This window comes from Malaya genurostris, chromosome 1, assembly GCF_030247185.1.
Source record: "Malaya genurostris strain Urasoe2022 chromosome 1, Malgen_1.1, whole genome shotgun sequence".
NCBI classification, from domain to species: domain Eukaryota; kingdom Metazoa; phylum Arthropoda; class Insecta; order Diptera; family Culicidae; genus Malaya; species Malaya genurostris.
Window position 1 is genome coordinate 30426835 of NC_080570.1, and position 24233 is coordinate 30451067.

At 41.4% G+C, this 24233-nt stretch overlaps 2 protein-coding genes across 7 annotated transcripts in view; one reads left to right on the plus strand and one right to left on the minus strand.

The window, feature by feature from the left end:
* Positions 1 to 24233, plus strand: part of LOC131435864 (uncharacterized) — a 388758-nt gene that overhangs the window by 215627 nt on the left and 148898 nt on the right. For all 6 annotated transcript variants that reach the window (XM_058604130.1, XM_058604153.1, XM_058604121.1 and 3 more), the window contains one exon: positions 14678 to 14722. The gene's annotated coding sequence lies outside the window, so the exon portion shown is untranslated. The remainder of the gene's footprint in view (positions 1 to 14677; positions 14723 to 24233) is intronic.
* Positions 1 to 24233, minus strand: part of LOC131435895 (autophagy-related protein 16-1) — a 347031-nt gene that overhangs the window by 155675 nt on the left and 167123 nt on the right. The gene's annotated exons all lie outside the window — the stretch shown is intronic.

Sequence of the window (24233 nt, forward strand, 5' to 3'; positions counted from 1 at the left end):
GCCACATCAGTTGTACAGGAGACATAACATACAGGAGACATGACTCTTTCGGCGAAATGACTCTTTCGGCGAAATGACCTATTCGGTGAAACGACTTTCGGCGAAATGACCCTTTCGGTGAAAAGAAAAGACACTTTCTAGAAACGACTTTCGGCGAAATGACCTATTCGGTGAAACGACTTTCGGCGAAATGGCATTCGGTGAAATGGCTTTCGGCGAAATGACTCGCTCCCGTAACACACAAACATAGTATAGTACAGTATAGGCCATTTTATTTTTTATGATTGTTAGAAATATTTTGTGATTACATCTTAAAACAATCATGTTATGACCTTTTATCCTTATTATATTTTTTTACATTTTTCATATGTTATGAAAAAAAATCAAAATTTTCAAGAAAAATTCATACTTTTCTGAACAATTGAAACAAATTCGATTTTTTAACTTCCCTAACATTGAGATGGTCACCCTAAAGGTAATGGGTCCAATATTTTTCCTGCAAATTTCTGAGTGATCGTTTTCTCATGGAATTGCTGAATGTCAAAATCATTTGTTTGACTATTTATTTAAGTCAGTGGCGTGTCGTCCTCATGTGCACCTCGTGCATTGCACAACCGGTCAAATTCAAGTGTTAGTGTCTTTTCCTTGCACATGAGTTACTGCACAGATTCAAGAAAAGCTGTGCTGTGAGATTTTTTGTTCTCTCTGTCACGTTTCGCTCTATGAGAACTGGCTTATGCTTAGGACAATTGAAAACAAATTGCTGTCTCAGTTGCAACGTCGAAGCGGTTTTTTTTAGCTATTGACAGATTTGCTCGATGATACGAAATAAGTTCCCAATCAAAAGTATAATTTTATTCTATTGTACCAATTGAAAACCCTCAATCGTTAGTTTTCATTTACAACAAACTGTTACAACTGATTTCATACCATATAAGCAGTTCAAAGCAAAGTCCTGGAATTACATTCCTTTTGGGGAATTTGGCCTTTCTGTTTCAACAGACTTTGCAGCCGATTCTTAGCTTATAGGTTCATTAATACATGGTTAGTACTACGATCCTTCTGACACTAAGAAACATAAGCAGTGCACAACCCGTAAATTTCGTCACGAGACGCCAATGATTTAAGTTACACGGTTTTCGATTGTTAAATTGTTGTCATTGTAATTTTGATGTAGGTAACTAAAGGAAAATTCCGAAGCTCTATGATATAAAAAAGTGGCTGCAGAAATACGAAGCCGAATTTAAAACAAAAAAGATCAAATACATACGAATGAATTAAAAAAGTTTGCGCAGCACAAAAAAAAAACGACGGTGCAAATAATTATGTTTGTCTGGTTTAGGAAGCTCTATATTTTTATTGAATGTCTTCGAAAGGCACATTTTTTTTGTAAAAAAATAAACGATCAATTGAAATATTTGTGCTTTAAAAGAAATTTCAGTATTTGTTATAATTTTCAAAATGTACAATTGGCATCCCTATCGACTAATTACAGAAGCACACGGAACCAGAAAAGTTCTTAATATTGAGTAGGGGAATCTAAGGGATAAAGGTGAATTTAGCATCATTCCTTAATATTGTAAACGTAATATATGGTTCAAATTTTCACCTAATATAAACTTTTTAGTTTTTCTTTACGTTTCGTCTGCGAATCGTCAGTGCATAACAGTTTATGATGAATTGTTATTCCACCTTTTCAATAAACTTGGAACGTTCTCACCGCAATTTTTTTTTTCTAAATTTTTTCAATTCCATTGATTTCGGATCAAACAGATCAATATCACAAAGCACCTTTCTCTTGGATCAGAAAGATTTCTGGGGTCCGAAAGAATCGAAATAGAATTCGAAACACTGGTAGGTGATGCCCGCCCCCAAAGCTTTTCTGCTCGATTGAAATCGGAAGCTTTTTAAAATAATGATACAGTCCCGAACAATGTTATTCTGGAAATTCGCCTGACCAAGAAGAAGACTCGGAAACGTCGATTCGCGACCGATCTGGAGTTGATTCCATCTCGTGCAAACTCGGTGCAGCGCAATCGATCAGCTCATTTCCGGACCATACTCGGAGAGGGAGGAAAGTGAGGGGAAACCATTAAAAGCAAAACCCTCCATCCATTAACTAAAAACAACATTTAACCTAACTTTGAAGGCTGTCTGAATCTGGACCTGAAGACCCGGTAAACCACGCACGGAGTAAAACAAAATCGATCGTGATTTGCGGTGCCGCCAGCCGCTTGTACACAGAACGCGGCCACGGCAAACTTCCCTGGGTCAAATGGTGGGGAACAATACCCGCGCAGCAGTGAGGAAGGGAAATGTTTTCAATTTGATTACAGACCCGAGCGCGGTGCGTCGCCGGGTCGTATCGTAACTGCGACCGTGGCCGTTGCGGTTTGCGATTTGATACCGAGATATCATTTTAGAGCTAAATGGTTTGAGTGGCCACTCCGAGAGCCAGAAGCCGAACCGACGGGACGCGTGGTCCGTTATTCTGGTGAGACAGAGGACGGCGGCTTGTAATTACACGCACAATCGGAGAAAGCCAGGAACGGGGTCATTTCTATTCATGAGTAGTGAACATTTCGCGGGAACGGTTTTCGCGATCTAGATCGTAATCTGCGGTCTTGCAGGATGACTGTCCCCCCCCCCCCATTCACTACTACTGGCGGGGTCCGGTCGGTGCGAGGGACGCCATGCAATCGGAGCATTAGTATGAACTTGTAGGCACAAACAGCAACAAGATCTCCATTTGCTCCGGGTCTGGGATATGACAAATTCGAGCAACGATTGAAAAATTGTCCAACTCCAGATTATTCCGACAGGGACATAAACAACCGCAACAAAGTTGGGTTTTGATCTATTTTATTTACTACTTTGTGGGGGGCGGGGAACGACGACGACGACGGGAACACGTTGTTCACAATGTTGGTAATTTCTAGTTCGCGATTGGACTGGATCGCAATCCCAAGCGGGTGAATTCAAGTCGGAGATGTCTCAACACGGTGTAATTAATTCCAAACCTAGAAGAAGAAGAAGAAAGAGATTCCATTGTAAGACTGTTTACTAACAAACAAAAGCCGTGCACTTCGATAGGAATGTCAATGACGAGGTTAACGATGCTGACCCGTTTTATCCGTGTTGTTTTTATCAAAAAAAAAAAACATAGACGTGAAGTCAGTTCGTCCTACTTTCCGGAGAGGTCTTTCGACTCAGCACGGCAACTCAATACCGTACCCGAATATATGCATACCATAGAGAACAATCCGAGAGGAGGTCCCCGGGTGCAGCATGCTGCGAAGTGATCGATTTTAGCATAATCGTGTCATAATTTGCACAGTTCCTCCCAGCAGAGTGCAGAGCAGCAGAAGCGTCGTGCCGTGGTCGTTCCTGCATTTCCCCTGCAGCTACGACGAAACCACGCCGAGATCGCACATAATTGATCACATCTCAATGTGATGCACCCTACTGTGTTCTGTACATGGTCGCCATATGCAGGAAATCAGTAGCAGCAGCAGCAGCAGCAGCAGTACTACAACAATGTCACTTTCCGTGATATGATTAGCATCGTGATTGCAATTCTAGTTAGGCTTATGCCACAGGAAAAGGTCGAGACACCTCGGCCAGCCGAGAGAAACGTGAGTAGCCAATTTCGCAATGATTGCAGCTTGATTGGTTCCGGCTTTTTCTTTTTGTTTTGTTTTTTTTTTTTTTGGTGAGGTTTCGTTCGCTACCGTTATCGGGAACTACAGGTGGAATCAGGCCGACGATCAATCGGTCGGCATGGAAGAAAGGCGGCAGGTTGGATGCATTTGCATACACGTGATAAAATCTTTTTAGGGGAGCGAACAAAGAGGTGAAATAAAATCAGCACCATAACGATGGAAAATGTGCGCAGTCAAAGGGAAGAAAAAACTAAACTGAAATGCAAAATAAAATCGATTACCAACAAAACAAAATGCCCAAAATAAAAATTTTCTAAAATAACACATGGGCTGAAAAGTCCCGGGTCACTATTTTTTTTGGATCAAAATTAACTTTATTCACCAACGTAATCAAGAGCAACGCAATCATTCCAGCGCGGTTCTAACATTCCAATAATACATTTGTATAAAGGTTTATCTTTTGCCTCAAAATAGGCCTCAGTTTCAGCGATTTTTTCGGGTCTACCAACAGTCAGTAGTCGCTGGGAGCCGAATCTGACAAATACGGTGGATGTGGGAGCAATTCGAAGCTCAATTCATGAAGTTCTGTTGTTGGTTTTGATTGACATGTGACACGGTGCTTTGTTTTGATGAAACAAATTTTTTTTCTTTGCCATATGCGGTCATTTCTTAGCATTTTCAGCCTTCAAATATTTTTCGTCAAGTAGGTTGCAACAATATTTGTAATTGTTTTACCCTGAAGATGAAAGAATAAACCTTCGAAACGTTGGCCATTAACGAAAAATAAATATTGTTTTAAAGCAACAACCGACCGAAAAAAAGCAATCTTTTATTGCAATAAACAAAAGTGGTCGTACCGTTTCGACTCGTCGCATCTTCGACTCTGGGCCTGTTCGATTCATGACCTCTTCGACTTTTGGCCTCCTCGACTCTTGGGCGCTTCGACTCTTGACCTCTTCGACGCTTGGCCTTTTCGACTCTTGGCCTCTTGGACTCTTGGCCGCTTCGACTCTTGGCCTCTTCGATTCTTGGCCGCTTCGACTCTTGGCCTCTTCGACTCTTGGCCTCTTCGACTCTTGGCCTCTTCGACTCTTGGCCTCTTCGACTCTTGCCCTCTTCGACTCATGGCCTATTCGACTCTTGGCTTCTTCGACTTTTGGCCTCTCCGACTCTGGGTCTCTTGGACTCTTGGTCTCTTGATCTCTTTGCCTCTAGAACACTTCGACTCTTGGCCGCTTCAACATTTGGCCGCTTCGACTCTTGGCCGCGTCGACTCTTGGCCCTTTTCGATTCTTGGCCGATTCGATTCTTGGCCTCTTCGACTTTTGGCCTCTCCGACTCTGGGTTTCTCGGACTCTTGGTCTCTTGATCTCTTTGCCTCTTGAACACTTCGACTCTTGGCCGCTTCGACATTTGGCCGCTTCGACTCTTCGCATCTTCGACTCGTCGCATCTTCGCCTCTTCGATTAATGACCTCTTCGACTTTTGGCCTCCTCGACTCTTCGGTGCTTCGACGCTTGGCCTTTTAGACTCTTGGCCTCTTCGACTCTTGGCCTTTTCGACTTTTGGCCTCTTCGACTTTTGGCTTCTTCGACTCTTGGACTCTCCGACTCTGGGTCTCTTGGACTCTTGGCCTTTTCGACTCTTGGCATCTTCGACTCTTGGCCCCTTCGACTCTTGGCCTTTTCGACTCTTTGCCTCTTGAATTCTTCGACTCTTGGCCTCTTCGACTTTTGGCTGCTTCGACTCTTGGCTTCTTCGACTTTTGGCGCCCTCGACTCTTGGGCGCTTCGACTCTTGGCCTTTTCGACTCTTTGCCTCTTGAATTCTTCGACTCTTGGCCTCTTCGACTCTTCGCATCTTCGACTCTTGGCGTCTTCGACTCTTGGCCTCTCCGACTTTTGGCCTCCTCGACTCTTGGGCGCTTCGACTCTTGGCCCCTTCGACTCTTGGCCTTTTCGACTCTTTGTCTCCTGAATTCTTCGACACTTGGCCTCTTCGACTTTTGGTCGTTTCGACTCTTCGCATCTTCGACTCTTGGCCTCTTCGACTCTTGGCCTCTCCGACTTTTAGCCTCCTCGACTCTTGGGCGCTTCGACTCTCGGCCCCTTCGACTCTTGACCTTTTCGACTCTTGGCCTCTTTGCCTCTTCGACTCTTGGCCTCTTCGACTTTTGGCCTCTTCGACTCTTGGCCTCTTCGACTCTTGGCATCTTCGACTCTTGGCCCCTTCGACTCTTGGCCTTTTCGACTCTTTGCCCCTGAATTCTTCGACTCTTGGCCTCTTCGACTTTTGGCTGCTTCGACTCTTCGCATCTTCGACTCTTGGCTTCTTCGACTTTTGGCGCCATCGACTCTTGGGCGCTTCGACTTTTGGCCGCTTCGACTCTTCGCATCTTCGACTTTTGGCCGCTTCGACTCTTCGCATCTTCGACTCTTGGCCTCTTCGACTCTTGGCCTCTCCGACTTTTGGCCTCCTCGACTCTTGGGCGCTTCGACTCTTGGCGTTTTCGACTTTTGGCCTCCTCGACCCTTGGGCGCTTCGACTCTTGACCTTTTCGATTCTCGGCATTTTCGACTCTTGGCCTCTTCCACTTTTGGCCTCTTCAACTGCTTGACCTCTTGCGCTCTTTGACTTTTATTAAATTTGGAACTCCTGTCCACAATCAACAGGTGGTGCCATCTTTGGTAAAACACTAGAAACTTTTAGCTAAACCTAGTACAGTTTGGTAGCCATAAACGCATATCACGTTTTGGTGAGTACATTAACACTCAAACGCTCGGGTCAATTTCGATGCGTCGAGTGTCAAAAAAACAGATTTTCTTCTAGTCCATGCTGACTCATACGGAGCCGCAGCGGTCCAAAAACAAAGAAATTATTCCAGATCACGTTGGGGTATGTCTGTTCTGCCGTTAGAAGTATGTTATGAAGGTGGCAAAAAGTAGTTGATCAAACAGCTCTAAGTGAATCGAATTTACATCAAAATCTACAGATCAGCTAACAAATACTAAACTGGAGTTCCCAAATTAGTTTCGAAAACCTTCCAACCACTTGAGAAGTCCTGAGATGAAATGCCATGTCAAATTTCAAGCACAATTCTGTGGGACCACAATCCGGATTTACCGGAATTGGGCATTGCATTTAATGAGTTCTAGTAAGTTTTTCACATTTTATACAATTTCCGTATTAATCCCATACTTATATAAAATTTTATGTATCAAAAACTTCTAAAGGCAGAACAGACATACCCCAACGCGATCTGGAATAACTCCGGTGTTTTTGGACCGCTGCGGTTCCGTATGAGTCAGCATGGACTAGAAGAAAATCTGGTTTTTTTGACACTGGACGCATGAAAATTGGTCAACGGTATCAAGAGTTATGATTTTTTGAAAAAAAAAATTCAATGAAAATCCCTACCCGAGCGTTTGAGTGTTGACAATGAGTCCGTTTTGTCTGTGATTGATCCGGCCTAACCAACCGGTAGATCAGTAACCCCCATCGTGCGTGCATCTGTGTGCCAGCATCCAGAACATCCAGCTCCTAGAAGGCGACTATCTGCTGTGTAATGTGATGTAATGTGAGTCTAAGTTTGTGAAAATCGACCCAACTATTTCTGAGAAAATGATGAGAGTTCTGTTGTTACATTTTCATCTACTACTTTCGGTACTTCCGAAACCGGGAGTTGGTCACGAGTATAGCTGAAATAGAAATTAGCATAATCTATATATTGAAACAGTTTTGAACTAAATTTAGAAGAATTTTTCTGTTTTTTGCATTATCACTCTATATGATATGTTGCAATTTCATACACACTACTTTGTATTTCCGGTATCGCAAGCCGGATCTGGATAAAATTCTACATTAACTTGCGGAAGCATAGAACCTTTCATTTGAATCTGAGTTTGCGAAGATCGGTTTAGCATTTTCTGAGGAATTGGAGTGATTTTCGGTTTCGAGCACAGGAGCATTTTTCTACTACTTCCGGTACCACAAACGATGAAACCGGTACACCAAAACTTATTTAGTCATAAACTAGGTATAGATCTGCCTTTTTTAAGAATTATACGGCTATTTAAATGTATGTGGTTCGATTGTTCCGTGTCATATAATAAAACACGTTCCATAAAATCAATTTTTTATACTTATCAGCTTGCAATTCCGGAACTGGAAGTCGTATCCGGTTGAAATTCGGTAGAATGATGATATGGAACTTTAGGACCTTTCATTTGAACTTAAGCTTGTGAAAAACTGATGAGTGGTCCCTGAGAAAATCGAGTGCGCTTTTACAGCTCATTTTGCACATTTTACTCCATAACTCCGGAACCGGACGTCAGATTCATATGAAATTAAATAGCAAGCTATGACCTTATAGGTCTTAAATTTGAATCTGAGTTGAAGAAAATTGGATCATTTAGTGGTTTTAGATAAAAGAACTAATCAGTTCGTTTTTTCTTCGAACTCGTCGTCTTCATCTTTCATCTGTGCAATTAACTTAGCGTGGTGTTGAACCGAAACCTTCGCCAAATAATAAATCTATCGGAAGAAATTGACGCCAGCATGGGAAGGATTAATTAAAATGTTTTTCTTGCTAGTTGCCATGATGTCGGTGGTAATCGAAAATAGAAAACCAATTCCGCAGATAAAGTATGATTTTATAGCCGCGCCCCGAAATCATTCGGACCGTTTGCCGCCCCGGGAATGAATAATATGAGCGGTTCGTAAACGATGCGCACATGTATCACCTTTTTTTAGCTTGAGGAAATTCGAGGATCCGTTGAAATAGCCGACCGGATCTTTCCACCAGTTAAACCGATGGAGTACGGGGGGAAGTGACACACCTTCCAAGTGGATTACTTCAGGGCAGGGTTGATTATTGCTATTCAAACGTGGTGAGCGCGCAGGTAACAACAACAACACCAACAGGTACGCATTTCATCCGGCACACCGCCGATTCGATCCAGAGCAATGTGTGTGGACAGCAGCGGATTATAGCGGATCGGAATGCATCCGGAAGATTTGCAAAACCTGAAGCTATCCTACCGCGGACGAGAACGAGAACGGGAACGGACGGGCGCGGGAGAGAATTGCCGGGCGTGGAATCGGTTGGTACATCAACGCGCCAAGCTTCACCGGCATACGGCCAGCTCGGTCCTCCAGCTATGTTTCGGATTACCCGCCGCCCAGGAGGAGATAAATTGCCGTATCAACAATCGCACAATTACGGGCACACCACACCACGCGAGATCCAGGTCCGTTCTTCCTGGGTCGGAACGGTGCGGCGTCGATGTATCATAATAAATCTGTCATGTAACCGAGTATTACAAACTAGATTAAAATAAATCAGTTGCAAACGACTGGGGAGACTTCGCGGCAGTTTCGAGCCCTGGAATCCACCCGTGTGTGCAATCCTCTGCGTACGGAGATGATCTTGGGAACCGTTGAGCCGATTCCTCCTCCAACTTCTTCTCGTCTACGTAGCTGCTTCTCGTTTTGGGCTGGTATTGAAACTGCGGCACACAGAACAGAACGGACAATGCTCCAGTTTCGAGATTATTATGTTGTCGCACAAGGCGCAAGCTGCGTTCCTCCCGCTGAGAGTGCGTGGCAGCAAACCGTGCGTCCGCGTTTGGCCTGGTCGTCTCGTGTGATTAACTTTGTTGATAATTTAATTAGTGTACACATCCTGCTGGGTTTCCCGGTGGCTGTAATCAGTGGATATAAATCTCCGTCCCCTGGACCCTGAACCGTGGGAGTGGGAGAGTCGCTGGAAAATACCATAAAATGAAAATAGTTGAGTGCATTTTGTGCTAATCCAGTAGCAACTGTCGAACAAAGGACTGCTATTAGGAGTTAAGCAGCTGGTTGTGATGCACACTGTGTCCAAGGTAATTGCTTAAATTATGGCAGGGGAAGGTCCAGACTAATCAATTTTGCAGTACGATTGTGAGTTAATGGAATGGATTTAAGTGAAATCATGTTCTGTGCAATAGAGAAAATTACTAGTTGCTGGTACTGATAACTGGTCAAGATAAATGTAATTTAATTCCAGACGACACTGCAGCAAGTATGCAATTACTATTTATTCTTGGACGAGAAGAGTAAAGTCTTACTCGAAGCAAAGAGGAAGAGAGTTACACGAATACGAAGGTTTTTTTTTGTCACTGCTGGCATATATTTCTCAGAAAATATTAGTTTTAGCTTGATTCCATAATTTATAGATTTTTAATTTGTACTCACATTACGTCTTCGACTCCTCAGTGCATTAGCAGTTTATTCAACATAAACCGCTAGGCAGATGTTGACCCCTAAATGATTACTATATGCTTACAGCCATGATGTCGTAACTTTTTTTCTTGTCTTAGCCGCCAGTAAAGACAATGCTCTTAGTTGCGAAGTAGGTGAAATGAAAACAACATTTACTTTAAGTCTGCTTAGTGGTTTTTTGTTGAACAACGAAGTGGCATTGACAGTTCAACATAAACTGCTACTGATGCACAGATCTTCACAAAAACTTGTTAAAAATCGCATTAAAATCCGCACAGCATCAAAAATTCGTATTACAATAAAACCTGTTTTCATCCACCTAGTTGTATAATGATGCCTTTCACATTAAGATTTCATTAGAAATTGATGCAAGTTTCGATGGAGGTTTTGGGAATCTATTTCCAGAGTCGGAACTCGGAGACCATCACAGTCGCAAAATGTATTTGCGGCCATCAAATAGTCAGGCTTACAAGTTTAAATAGATTTCGTGCTTATCTATGTCATAATTTTTAGGACGATTAGACATCGACGAAGCACGCTGTGTGCTTCGTTCCCAAAAGCGGCGGTGTTTTTTTTTATTCCGTACCACCAGGTACGATGCGTACCGGTTTTGCATCGTCATTTTGTTCTTCGTCGGTTTGAAAGTCTTTTTTTACTTTTTTTTATTTAAAAGATATTTTATTCAGGCCTATTTACGTACAAGCTTTACGTGGCCGATTTAGCTGAGTTTTTAAATAATTTTTTTTTTGTATTGGATCTCGTTGTCACCCTTTTTCTAGGGAGAGAGGAGCTTCCATTTTCCTCCTGCGAGGATTGAGGGGCAGTTTGTTCGTGGTTCGCCTCGTCATCCATTGCCGTAGTATTGTTGTTGATTTCGTTGCTAGTTGCTGTAGATGCGCCTTGTTGTACATTGTTTGCAGTTGCTGGTTGGTTGGATGGTAAGCTGTTAACTGCAGCTGGTGTACTTTGTTCTATAAGGGTTACGTTGGATGGTTTCGTTGAAGGGGATGTTTCACTGTTGTTGGTGACTGTCACAGGTGTACTAGGGTTGCTTGGGGTTGATGTGAAGGAAGCACCGTTGTCCTTTGGTATAGTTGTCTCCTTGTCCGGTTTGGCTTACCGTAGTGAACAGCTTTTTGGCAATATTGACATGTGGCCATCTGATTGTCATAGGTAACAAGTGATTTGCACGGTATTCTTGTATCCTGACCGAACTCATTTTCGAGGTCTATTGTTCACTACACAATACTGTACTTGGTTTCTTCTGTCCCCAACGTAAGCGGTTTTGTTTTATCGACTGACTTGGATGAGATGTAAACCCGAACTGGTTTGAAAGTCTTGACACTCAGCGTCCTATAATTCCGGAACCGGAAGTCGTATCTGGATGAAATTGCACAATATATAAAAAAAATGAAAGCTTTCATTTCAATCAAGATTTTTTTTCATTATTATCGGTGCTTTCGGAACCGGAAACCGAGGACTTGTAGTCCCAAAGTAAGTTTATATATTCACCAATTGCCAAGATTTGCCAACTGGATGAATAAATACTCATGAAACCAGGGCTCGGACCCGTATTGACTTTTTAAGTATTTCAAGACCTTTCATTTGCACCATAGTTTCTGGAAATAGGATAAAAAATGTTCGAGAAAATTGAGTTAGAATTTTCTCATAAATTTGCCTATATTACCTTGTAATTCCGGAAACGAAAGGATAAAAAAGGATAAAAACAAAACTCAATAGCAGACTAATTTTGTGGAAATCGGTTTAGCCATCTCTGAGAAAAGAGTGTGATTATTTTTTTCATTTTTTCGGTGCATAGCACCCTGTAATTTCGGAACCGGAAGTCGAATCGGGATAACAATCAGATCACCGAGACCGATTTTTTTTTATGCCAAAAACGTCGAGATGTAATGATTTTTTCATATCTGAAAATGATTTTTTTTAGTCTACTGAACTGAAAACACCAGATCTTCACGTTTCGTGCATTTCTAAGACCAGACAAGAAAGTTTTGAAAATTCGCATGAAAAAGTCACAAAAAAATCGTATGAAAAAAGACATGAGAAACTGAAACAGATCCGTCGGAAATATTCGAATCCATTTGATGCAAACATTGCATTAAGGTGGGGCGGGTCGTTGGAACAATTGTCTCGAGGTGCGATACGAAACCTGCTCGAAATGAACTAATTTCATACACAAATAAATCACGTAAAAAGTGTGTGTTCCTTCGACTTGATTTTTACCAACTTAAGGATATACAGAAGCTTGTTTTGCTATGAATTGTAGCATTGTCGAACGACGCATTTGAAATGTGCATCATTTTCAATTACACACATATTCGCACAGATTAAGCAGGGCGAAACTAGTAACGAACGGCTTTCTGTACGAGCGATTGTATGAAAAAGTCGATTGGATTTGGTTACAGGCCAAGGTTTTTTTTTTCTGTAATTTTACGTTTACTTGAGTATTCTTTTCGTTAGGTACACAAAAAACACTTGTTTATTTCACCTGATTGCGATATGTTGCCTTTATCAAATACTTCTCACTGACACTTGAATAAAAACAAAAAAGTTTCTTTGGGCATCAACTTACAAGAAATACAGTTTGGAAAAGTTTTTAACCCTGTTGAATTTGAATCGGTTTGAATCGAAATTTATGAAAATCGGTCCAGCCATCTTTGAGAAAACGATGTGAGTTCCATTTTTTGAGCACAATTTCCGATACTTTCGGAACTTTTCTTTTGCATCCCGGTTTAATAGGCGATTTGAAATTTAAGGGGAGCTTCTCCTGTAAACGGAGTTTTTCGTTCCTTCATTTCGAACGTGGATTAAACAGAACTATGGGTTTAAAAAATCGTTAATTTTCATGGAGTTTTTATTATTTATTAGAGACGGCTGCAGTGTAAGTTTTATGAAAAAATATCAAGTAGTAACTGAGATATGGTAACTTAACAGGGGACTTAAACTGTTAAACTGATGTACACGACAATTAAAAAGCAGCTTGACCGAATTCAAAAATATACACATCGGATTAAAGAGTATCAAATTTTGAAAGGAACAATGTTACGAAAATTTCAAAGAAAAATTATACCTTCTCAAATAAATGACGCAAAATAAATTAAAATGTTGCCAATTTTCTTGTAATAGTTCTTGCGTTTTATAGAGAATTTGAAAAACAAACATAAAACATTGTTTGTTCCAGAATCAACACCTGAAGCTTTACAATGCACACCTTTTACCTCGGCGAACCTAACATGCCACACTTGGAGCAAGCATTACTCGGGAACAACTCGATATTTTTACATAAAATTTACAACTATAGCAGTCTCTAATGAAGAATAATAATTACATAAAATTGAAGATTAGGTAACCCATAGTTTTTGTTACTACATGCTTGAAATGATTGAACGAAAAACCCTGTCCACTGAAAAAGCTCCCCTTAGAACACTCGTCGCCTGGTAATTCCGGAACCGGAAGTCGGATCTAAATAGGATTTAATAACAACCGGTGAAACCCAGAAGATCATTGATTTGAATTTAAGGTTTTCCGGAATGAACATCAACATGAGAAAACGGTGTGTGTTGTAATTTGGAGTTTTTGGCCACTATTTTTGGGGTTATTCCGGAACTGAAATCTGGTTTATTCAAAATCAAATGAATTGCCTTCCCCTTTCCACTTTGAATTCATTGCGTTGCACTAAAATGATTAACCAATTATTATTGATCATATAATAAAAAGTAAGAAAATATTGTTGAGACACCTACTTAACGGAAGGACGACGACTCATCAGATTCTTTCACTGAGGGGTCATTAGGTTGATTGATGATTCGGACGGTGTTTTTTAAATTATAACTGCAATTCAAAGTATAGAATGCAAATAAAAAGCAAGTTCAGATTTTCATTCTTATTAAAGTAGGTGATTTTTCTCCGAGTATCTGTCGATTACGGTAGTTACCTACGGAACAAACAGCAAACAAAGTAGATTGAATCTCATATCTACATTTGAGTTGGCTGATTGAATTAAGGACCCAGTTAAAAGTTTTCTCACCGATCGATTGGGTAAAATCCTAATGTTGAAGGTCTCTTCACCGTTTATGTTCGGAACTAGCTTTTTCTTGCGGTGGACTCTTCTAACAACCGTCCGACAAATGCCAGATCCCGTTGTCCCTTGACTGAACGGTTTTTTTTATTTCATAGCAGCGAAATTCGGACTCAAAACTCATTACTCACTTTTGATTTATGGATCCGGTAGGCATAAATCACTTCTCAAGAACCCTAGAGAACAAAACAAAAAAAAAATAAAGCAAATCCAGAGACGAACCACTCGACGTCGAAGAAAGCTCCATTTGTGCTCCGTCGGTACGACGATCGATTCACGACCGACCCCCGTTGATGGGCCAATTTTGATTAAAAGCACACTTTATTAAAAGAAGAAGGCCCCTTCCGGGTGTAGTAGTAGTAGTAGCTCCGGGGGCCTGGTGCAAGGAACAGAACGGAACGGAACTAGAGCGACCGCCAATCGGTCGATCTCGTTAGGAACTCGCGCCTCGCGCGCCCATCCGAGATTTATGGGCATCAGGCTCTCTCGGGGTCCAGGTTTCGATTTATGAAATGATTTACGACCTGCTAATTCTAGCACTTGATCAGACCTGCGCCTTAACATTTCCCAGCTATCTTTTCCTTTTTTCAACATACCTTAGGATAAATTTACTCATATTTTCTGTGTTTTTGTTTTTCGTCTCGCTCTTTCGCAGATTCATCACTGCTAAACGACGACAACGTAAGCAAATAGCAATCAGGTAAGTTAGATAGTTGGTTGGTTGGTTAGTTAGTCTGCCCCACCATTAAAAGCCCGGGTTCGAGAACCGGGGATTGCGCATTCATGCTCCGTCATCAGCGGGTTGTCATAATTTCCGCATGTCCACCGCATGTCACGACGATGGGAGCACCGATTCCTACCCGATCGACGATAATCGATTATGACTTGTTCGGTGCGCGCGCGCACGAGATGGTCATGGATCGAGGATAACCGATCGACAGCATCATAAACGTTGATGAAGGCGAAGATGATGATGATGATGATGACGATAATGCTGATTACAGCCAGTGCACAGGAAACAGAACTTCTGTTGGTTAGGAAAGTAGTGGGAATGTTGTCTGTCGTCCACAGTCAAAACAATAACCTGTAGGAAGGCAAATTGACTTCTCTTCTCACTTATCGAGTTGACCTAGGTCGCTTAGATGACCTAATAAATCCGTTGAAAATGACTTGTTTTCATCTGTTAGCATTTAGTTGAATGAAACCAGAGAGCTTGGTTGGAAATCTGAGTATTCGTGGTTTCCTCCAAGGGTAGTGAAGGGTTTGATGCCGCAACTACAGATGTTCTACCGGTTCAATAACTTCAGATGAACTTAATGGTGTGAAACAAACACCGTCCACTGAGATAATTGTTTCCTTCGAAACTCCTCGAAATCATCAGTCTTCTGCTATTCTAATTTCTTCGTTAAACCTGACATTCGAACAACGACCATCGATAAACAAAGTACATTCTGACAGATCGACTTACCATTCTGTAACTGATCGATTCTAAAAAATACGACATCTGCCCTTGTTTTTCAAGCGCATCCTTTGGACCATCGAGAGAGGCAAAAAAAATGATAATTACTAGTAAGACCCCGCCCCAACCATCTGTCGTTTTGAGATGTTTTTTTTTCATTCGAATCTATAATTGCACAAGGACAAATGACCGCGTCGGACCGTTTTCAAATCGACCGATCGGAAATAATAAACGTCATCGGTCGGTGATTTTCTCATTTGACATCGGTCCGTTCGCACTTGGCAATCGCTGAATGCTAGCTAAAAAGTGGGCGCTAAAACAGCGCTGAAAAAGAAGGAGAGAAAAAAAAGAGTTAATCCTCGCACAGATCAACACAGGCACAGGAGAAGGCAACAGAACAAGCAGAACTACAATCGCAATAAACAGTAATAATATATGGAAAACATAACTTTTCATAACATCGCGATGCAAAGGAAAGAGTTCGGTGCAAAAATGCATGCGCACACGAGGCGCGATAGACGAAGAGGAGAGAGAGGTCTGATCGCGACCCCTCTCTAATGGCTATAATTGTGTCATTTATTATAACTATTATTGATGCTATTATTGTTTTCGGGAAAACCTCGGGCATCGGGCGCTCACGTAGATATACGCCTTATTATTTAGCGAGATACGAGGAAAACATGAGCACCGGAGGTAGAGTAGAAAAAAAATGTAAATATTATGACGGCACTAACAATAACCAGCATCTGATAAGCGGTCTGCACTCGGTTCTCACTTACGGTCGAGTATGTGCGCGCGTTACCGCGCCACCCCGATGGTTCGCCTGCCAGTCCGTCGTCCGTCCAGGTTGATTTTTTTTTTTGTTTTCACCCACCACCACTGGTGGCAACAGAACCAAACGGTTGATTTCGGAAAGGTGCCACACGGGACTATCGAAGAATTCCGATCTGTTTCGTTCGGTTTACTGTTTACTGGAACACCGGGGAACTGCAGAATCGGTAGTGGAAATTTCTGCGCCGAAACAGTCGATGGTTGCGGTTGGGAAGGATCGACGAGAAAAGGGGAAGCAACACATCTTTAACAACGATGATTAAGCGGTAATAATCGTAAAATTAGAGGGTTTCTTTTTTTTTTTTTTTCCTTCGCTCATTGAGGTCGGTCCAACGGGTATTAGACCGATAGGGATCTCGTTTCGGTAATTTCGTTGAACTTCCTGCGCTGTCAACATGGTATTGGTCACAGACTGAAAGGGGTATCACTGTGACCTGATGCGGAATAGTATTAATGAGGGGCTTCATTCGAATGATGATTCGAGAAATAATGACAATTATTCGGGAAAATGCAGACGAAACCCCCTTAGTTAGAGGTTCACCAACTTTCCAGGATTTAATCGTTGATAAATGCACCATTCCAAAGTATGTAATCAGGTGCTTCAATTACAGTTCTGAAAAAATATCAAGCGGAACAGAATAGTATGAAAAATATTAAAAAATTTAATACGGATTGGTGGTTCAATGCAAGGGACGCTGGTCTTAAAGGCCTGCCGCCGCATGTTCGAGTCCCGATCTGAACGATTTTTTTTTGTTCAGTTCAACAGGATCGTAGCACAATGCCATGCAATGATTGTACGCGCTAAGAATCGACTGCAAAGTCAATTGACTCAAAACCTCGTTTCCCCGGAGCGGTCGTTTCAGTTTACTGAATAACCAGAAGTCACACGGTCTCTGACTATTAATCGTCGATTCTCGAGCACCAATTCTTCGATCTTTTTCGACGTCTTCATCACCGGTTGATGTTGATAGCCGTTCTGGAAGTGGTTCACCGTCAACGCGTTCTCGACCCCCTTTAAACAACTAGTACCGCACAAAAACACTTGCTCGAGATATACAATTATCACCGAAGGTCTTTTGCAGCATTCTGAACGTTTCGGCATCAGAAATTTGATTCCGCGCACAAAAAAAATATTGAACTTCTTTGTTGAATAATTTTACTCATTGTAAAAATCGCCGATTGTACTTTTAATACTTCAGAAAGACAGACCTATACTGAATATTAATGAATATTTTGACGTGACACTTGGCACAGATGTCACTGACAGTCATAATATAATTTAAAAGTGTTACTACTTTTTGTGAACAGTAGTAAATAATTTAACTACCGATCGAGTCGGAAGCATTTGCCCCAAACATGTATTGTAACGTCGATTTAGTATTTCAAGTACACCACTGTAAAATCGGCTTGCGTTGACCTATGTTTTAACGAGCCAACGGCAGCATGCCATAATGATGTCATCCTGATGATTCCTCTAACAACCAGCCGACGGTTTCGATCGTTGCTTCACACGTCGAATTTTATTCAGTAGCAGTTCCGCTTCGGTCGGAAGGTTTTAACACATGGATCAATAAGTCCCGAGACTAAAGCAGAGACCATTTATGTGTTAGGCCCGGGACTTTTCAGTCAATGTGTTAGAACATGGACAGATCAATAACGTGGATGACCACGCCCATGCAGGTCAATATGAGAAGAGAAGGAATGTTAGTCCAACACTTGTTGGTACCAGTAATCGAAGAATGCAATGCATTACTACAAGTGTCACAGGAAAGGAGTGATGTTAGTGCGACGAGGAAATGATCAGGATTTACCTTGGTAGATAATGTGATCTACTTATTTCAGAGAACTATAGAAAAGAATTCTAGAATTAGAATTAAAACTAGCATTAGAGACAACCCGTGTATTGCTACTCCGTTATTGATCAGAACCAATTAAGCTTGCAAAATGTTTTTTTTTTTCTGAAACAACTTGTTTGTGAATAGCACGTAGGTTCACTTTGTTCAGACTGCATCGATTCTGGCATGCAGATCAATACCGACGCTGGCCACGTCCGAATGCAGATCTACTGTAAAATGAAGGATTGTTAATTTAATACATGTTACTACTAGAAACCAAGGAATACTCTGGATTTCCAGATGCTTCATAGGAAGCAGTTGTTTCGAAGGTAAATTATCGAATAATATTATTGTGTTTATTACTCTGGGCAGCCGGCAAACCGAGAATACGTTGCAGTTTGGTCGCGTTTTGTATTAATATGTGCTTCTTACTAAAATACTACATTTATTCCGGAAACTCGTAAAACTCCGGACAGCCGATTGTTGGAAGGTTCGTTATAAATTCATACATTTAATTCATTGTGACAGCCGTAATCATGGCAAGATCGAAATAATGTCGATATCTACTCCCTAACCACAATAATAAAATACCAAATGGATCCTCCTCACAGTCTAAACTATATTTACATACATACGTCCTTGCTTGGCAAGGTCACAAAAAAATATCTGCACGGCTATAAACTTCACGCGCGCGTCTCGAACGTAACAACAAATGAAAAATAGATCCATTGATCAAACGTTCCCCGAATAATCGACGGAGTTCAGTCTAGCCCGATTTTTTGGCAATGAGAAATGTATTAATGTCATTTTCGCTTGATACTAAACCTAACCCAGTTTTCACCCTAACTGCTGTCAAACCGTTTGTTTGAAGTCAGTTTCGTACCTAGTTTCAACGTTGTTGAAAGTCAGTTTCGAACCTCAGTTTTCCATTAGGTTTGCTCAAATCCATCGTTGCTAAGTGCGAATCCAACAAAGTTTGGGGAAAAGTGTTTGTTTGATGAAACTGCCCAGTTTCAGTTTTCTCAAGTCAATGACAAAACTAAATAAATTGAACTTTGAATTGCTTTCACATCAAACGTATTCGCCAGATTTGGCTCCCAGCGACTACTGGGCTGTTCACAGATTCGAAAAAATGGTCGCCGGCAAGAAATTTCGCACAAATGAAGAGGTTATCGCTGAAGCTGAGGCCTATTTTGAGGCAAAAGATAAATCATTCTACAAAAGTGGTATTGAAATGTCAGAGCTGTGCTGCAATGAATGCGCTGCTCGTGATGGAATATACGTTGATGAATACAGTTAATTTTGAACCAAAAAAATCGTGTTCTCTTTGTTAGGCCCGGGACTTTTCAGCTCATGTGTTTTTATTCAGTGGGCTAAGTATTATTCGTATGGTTTGTGTTAATTCGATTACGGTACTTTGTATAACTTGATATACCTTATGATCAAGAAAGAACCGGAATTTTCATTTTAAAATTCCCGCGCTTGTCCAATCGGTAAACTTTTATTCTCTCAACGTTGGCAACACTTTTATACACATTCTGTCAAATTTTGACGCATATCGAACGATTAGTTTTTGTTTGGCGTCTATACAAAGAAGTTGAAAAATTTTCGTGTGGCGATTTTTATAATGGATGAAAATTTAGAACAACGGTTCGCCTTCGAAGCGCCATTCGGTCGATTGTTGTGCGGTTTCGACGTCATATTCATAGATCCACATCTCATCACCAGTTATGATGCATTCGATGAATGTGGGGTCACTATCTGCGTTGGAAATCATCTCTTTGGCCACATCAACACGACGCTGTTTTTGAATTAAGTTCAGCTTTTTTTTGGCACCAGCCGAGAAGCGACGCGTTTCAAACCCAAAACATCAGTTAAAATGTGTTCGGCTGATCCATAAGAGATGCCCAAAAACACAGCAATTTCTCTAATCGGTACCGAACGATTTTGCAACACGATCTGCTTCGCCGATTCAATGTTTTCTTCAGTAACAGATGTTGTTGGGCGGCCAGGAATCTCATCATGATCCAAGCTTGTACGACCACCTTTGAAGCGTTTATACCACTCGTATGCCTGTGTTTTTCCTAGACACTAACATTTTAAATGTTATCCGGACTCTTGTCCATCAAAAGCAACGATTTGTCGGTGGTTCGCCGAGTTTAAACGTGGTCGTACCGACACAAATGACGCGGAACCGCTCGAGTAGACCTGTGGAAGCCGTTACACCGGAAAATGTGAGTGAAGTGACAAAAATTATAATGAAAGATCGTAAAGTGAAGCTCTGTGAGAGTGCTGAGATGACACAGATATCATATGGAAGTGTATTTACTATCCTTCATGAAAAATTGAGCATGAAAAAGGTTTTTTTCCAAGTGGGTGCCGCGATTGCTTTCGATGGTACAAAATGCACCCTGTCACAAGTCGATGAAAACAATGGCGAAATTGAACGAATTGGGCTTTGATCTGCTTCCCCACCCCCATACTCGCCAGATTTAGCCCCCAGTGACTACTGGCTCTTTGCTGATCTCTGAGAATCAATTTTAATCTTGCCTGGTTTGCGGTGTCACTAGTGACAACCATTGATTTCCATTTTTTTCTGTCTATCCTTCGTCGAACAGAGACATTCGATAGGTACTTAGTGCTCAACCGGTACAAAATGGTTCTAATAAACTTGGAATGAAATGAAAGATCTAATATCTTCTAATTGAATATCATGGGCAGACCAAATTTGAACATTCTTCAAACTGATGAGCGAAAACACTCTCCAAATTTGTTTCAAGGTCAGTAGCCACCTAAATTCCATTCCATTGCTTTGATCTGTTTCCAGAAGTGCCGTACCTTCCTGGTCGTGTGACAACCGTGTGGAGCCGCACAATGGAAAACCTATGCACGATCAACTTTGACCCCTACCGAACACACCACTGTACATCTCACCCACCGCTTGCCCTTCAACCGTGTGCAGAATAAAGCCATCACTGTTGTGCTGCACGGCAACAACACTTCCGGTATATCTTATCTCCCGCTGTAGCTTATGCTACCCATTCATCGGGCCTGCACCGCCGACGGACAGAGAGGGATAGAGCGAGAGCGATGTTGTACGTACCATGAATCAAAGCGAGATGATGCTATGTGTCGCGCGCGCTGTTCATGGCTCAGTAAAAACAATAACAATAACACACAACAAGCCCCGTTTTTTCGTTGTTTTTCTTCTTTTTTTTCTTGCGCCATACACTCTTTTCTTCTCGCCGAAAAAAAAACTATTGTTGTGCTGCTGTTGATAGGAAGACTCCAACCGCTCAACCACCTGTGCTACCGATGCAAAACGAGCATCCCGACGAAAGCCATTCACGTGTTACGTGTTTGCATGATATCCCGCGTGTTCTAATCTATGGCGGAAAGTTGTGCCACAGGTCGTGTCGAACGGCGGAGGAATGCTTTCGTTGGCCTTCTTTCCAGGGAGGATCTTCGGGGTGAACGGGAATAGGGCTTCACCGTGAATAGCATTAAATCTTCGGTGGTTCCTCATCCCGTACGAAACCCTAACAGAGCCAAGCCACCAGGTTCTGTCGTTTGGTTGGAGCGTGAGCTACAGCTTAATCAAAGACAACCGATCTGAGCCGCTTCTACGGCCGGCCGCCCTGCTCCTGACTCGGTGGGGTTGGCGGTGGCAATGGTTTTCCAACTGAAAATAATATAAGAAACGCTTGCCTGGTTGCATGTCATGTTTTGCGTGTTTATTTCAGTGCAAAAATTATTAAATATCGATGACAGATGAATCGAAAATTCTTCCGTCCGGACGATGTCGGTGTGGCAATCCGGAGTCTAACCTGTCAGCCGCCGCCGCCGCCGCCGGGTTTGCTGCGATGGTGGCCACCGTTGCTGCCTAGCGTTACGAGAAAATCCGTTGGACCCGGGAGCCCCTTTTAATTGATATTGTTAGCTGAATTCCGCGCTCGATCGGACCGCCGCCGCCACCAGACACTCAAGCACTTATTTATGTTAGAGATCCGAATGACATTTGGCTCTTGTCAGGAAACGGTAGGCGATTTTATTGTTGTTTGCTGATTCCTGGTGCTGTCTTAGCACGGTAGCTTTGCGTGAGATTTTCTATTCGATTGAGAAGTGACCCTGGGCAGGCGACAAGGTATGAGGAAAAACCGTTTGTCATTTTATTCCGACGGGGGAACTTGGCACCTAGTTCGATAGATTTTGTGGTAAGTCTTCAAGATATTTGAAGTGTGAAACTTTGAACTTGGCATGATTTTGCAAAGTTCTAATTTTCCTCAGGAACACCTAGTAATTTAAGTGCATAATATAAGTGAAGCATACTGAGTGGTTCGTGGAATAAGCTGGTCAAATGCGAATTGTTTGGAAAATGTTGTAAAATTTATCATTTGTGTAAACTGTATTGCTTTATTTTTAACCAGAAATTGTTAAAAAATCGATGAAAGATTTATTTTGAAATTTTTGGTTATAGGAAATATCGCAAACTGTAAAAGTTTGTATGATCACTAACTAACAAGACTTATTGTATAAAATAGTGTTGAGACCTGCTTTGCAAGTTTCGCACCATTTTTGCCTCGGCAATTTTACGACGGATGTAAAAAAGTCAATAAAACCGTAATACCGTTTATTTTGACTGAGCCATCTCTGAGCAAACAATGAAAGTTTTATTCCGGTAATTTTAACCACTATTTATTTCGGAGTGTTTCGATAACGGAAATTCGAGACCGATATTACTAAAATGAGTTTCTTTATTTATCAACTCACAAGACCTCCTTACTAAAGAAATTTTCTGACCAGTTTTGAGGAATTGCGCATGAAAATGTGAATCAAGATTTCCGATTGTGAAACAAAGCACCGTGAATTAAATATCAGTAAATATGTGATATGAAAAGATAATACTGTTCTGCAGAATAAGGTATTCTCAGATGCGCTCACGGTGACGATTTTCCATCTTCTCTTGAAATCATAGGTATCATTTGCATTCTTCTTAGTTTCGAAGGGCTATCGCTTTCTGTTGAGCAAAATTCTGGACAGTTTGATGGAGTGGTTGTTTTTTTTTTACAGATATCTCTATGATCTCTTGTATTTTAAACCATACGAGGACAGATTTCGTATAGTGACTAGCGGCCAAATCAAGCCAAAAACATAAGTCGTTGCTTCTGATAAATGGAGGAAACCGCTTTCGCAGTCATTTTTTCTCGTACACATCTCTCGTTTATTGATAGTCCCGGTAGGAACGAAACTTTTAGATTTTTGACCACGACTACATATGCTCTAGCAAATCAAATACTTATTCAAGAATTTGGAAATCTAGATATGCTTGGAAATGGCGTTCTTTCGCATTAAAGTCTTCGAACACGTATGTTTCATCGTACATTATGGTATGAGAAAATTTTGGCAAGAAAATGTGTAAAATGCCTTAGCACGACTTACTGCGGTAAAATTTTTCTTGTCATCACGGTTGGGCACCTTTTTTCATTTTGTATGCCTTTAGTCCTTGATTCTGCTTTACTTTTTGTAAAAGATGGTTTTTTAGAGCTTGCTGATGTGAAATTTAAATAAAACAAATGCCACATTGTGAAATAGCCATTTTTTTTATTTAGCAGATAATTTATTGGCATTTAACATTTAAATATGATTTCTGGCATATGGCCGCCACAACTATTTTTCACAAAGGTCATTCTGGTCAGGTCCGATTTTAGATCATTTTTTTTTCAAGAATTTGAGGGCGTATTTCAGCACGGTGACACGATGAATATGGATATCCAAAGCACCAATCGTTGCTGCTTTATCTATCCACTTAAACCAATGATTTCGCGAATCCCTACAAAAAATAATCGAGTGCCTTCAAATCACACAAACGCGCACCAGTCCATATGCCCAAATAATGTTGTCGTTAAAATGTTCTTCCAATAAATCGATTGTTTCGGCCGCAGTATGACAAGTGGCCCCATCCTGTTGAAACCACATTTCGTCTACATCTAAATCTTGAAGATTTGGTAACAAAATTTTATTTGCCCGGGTTTTGCATTGATTTCCATTCACGGGAACGCATCGTCCTTCATTTTCTAAGAAATAAG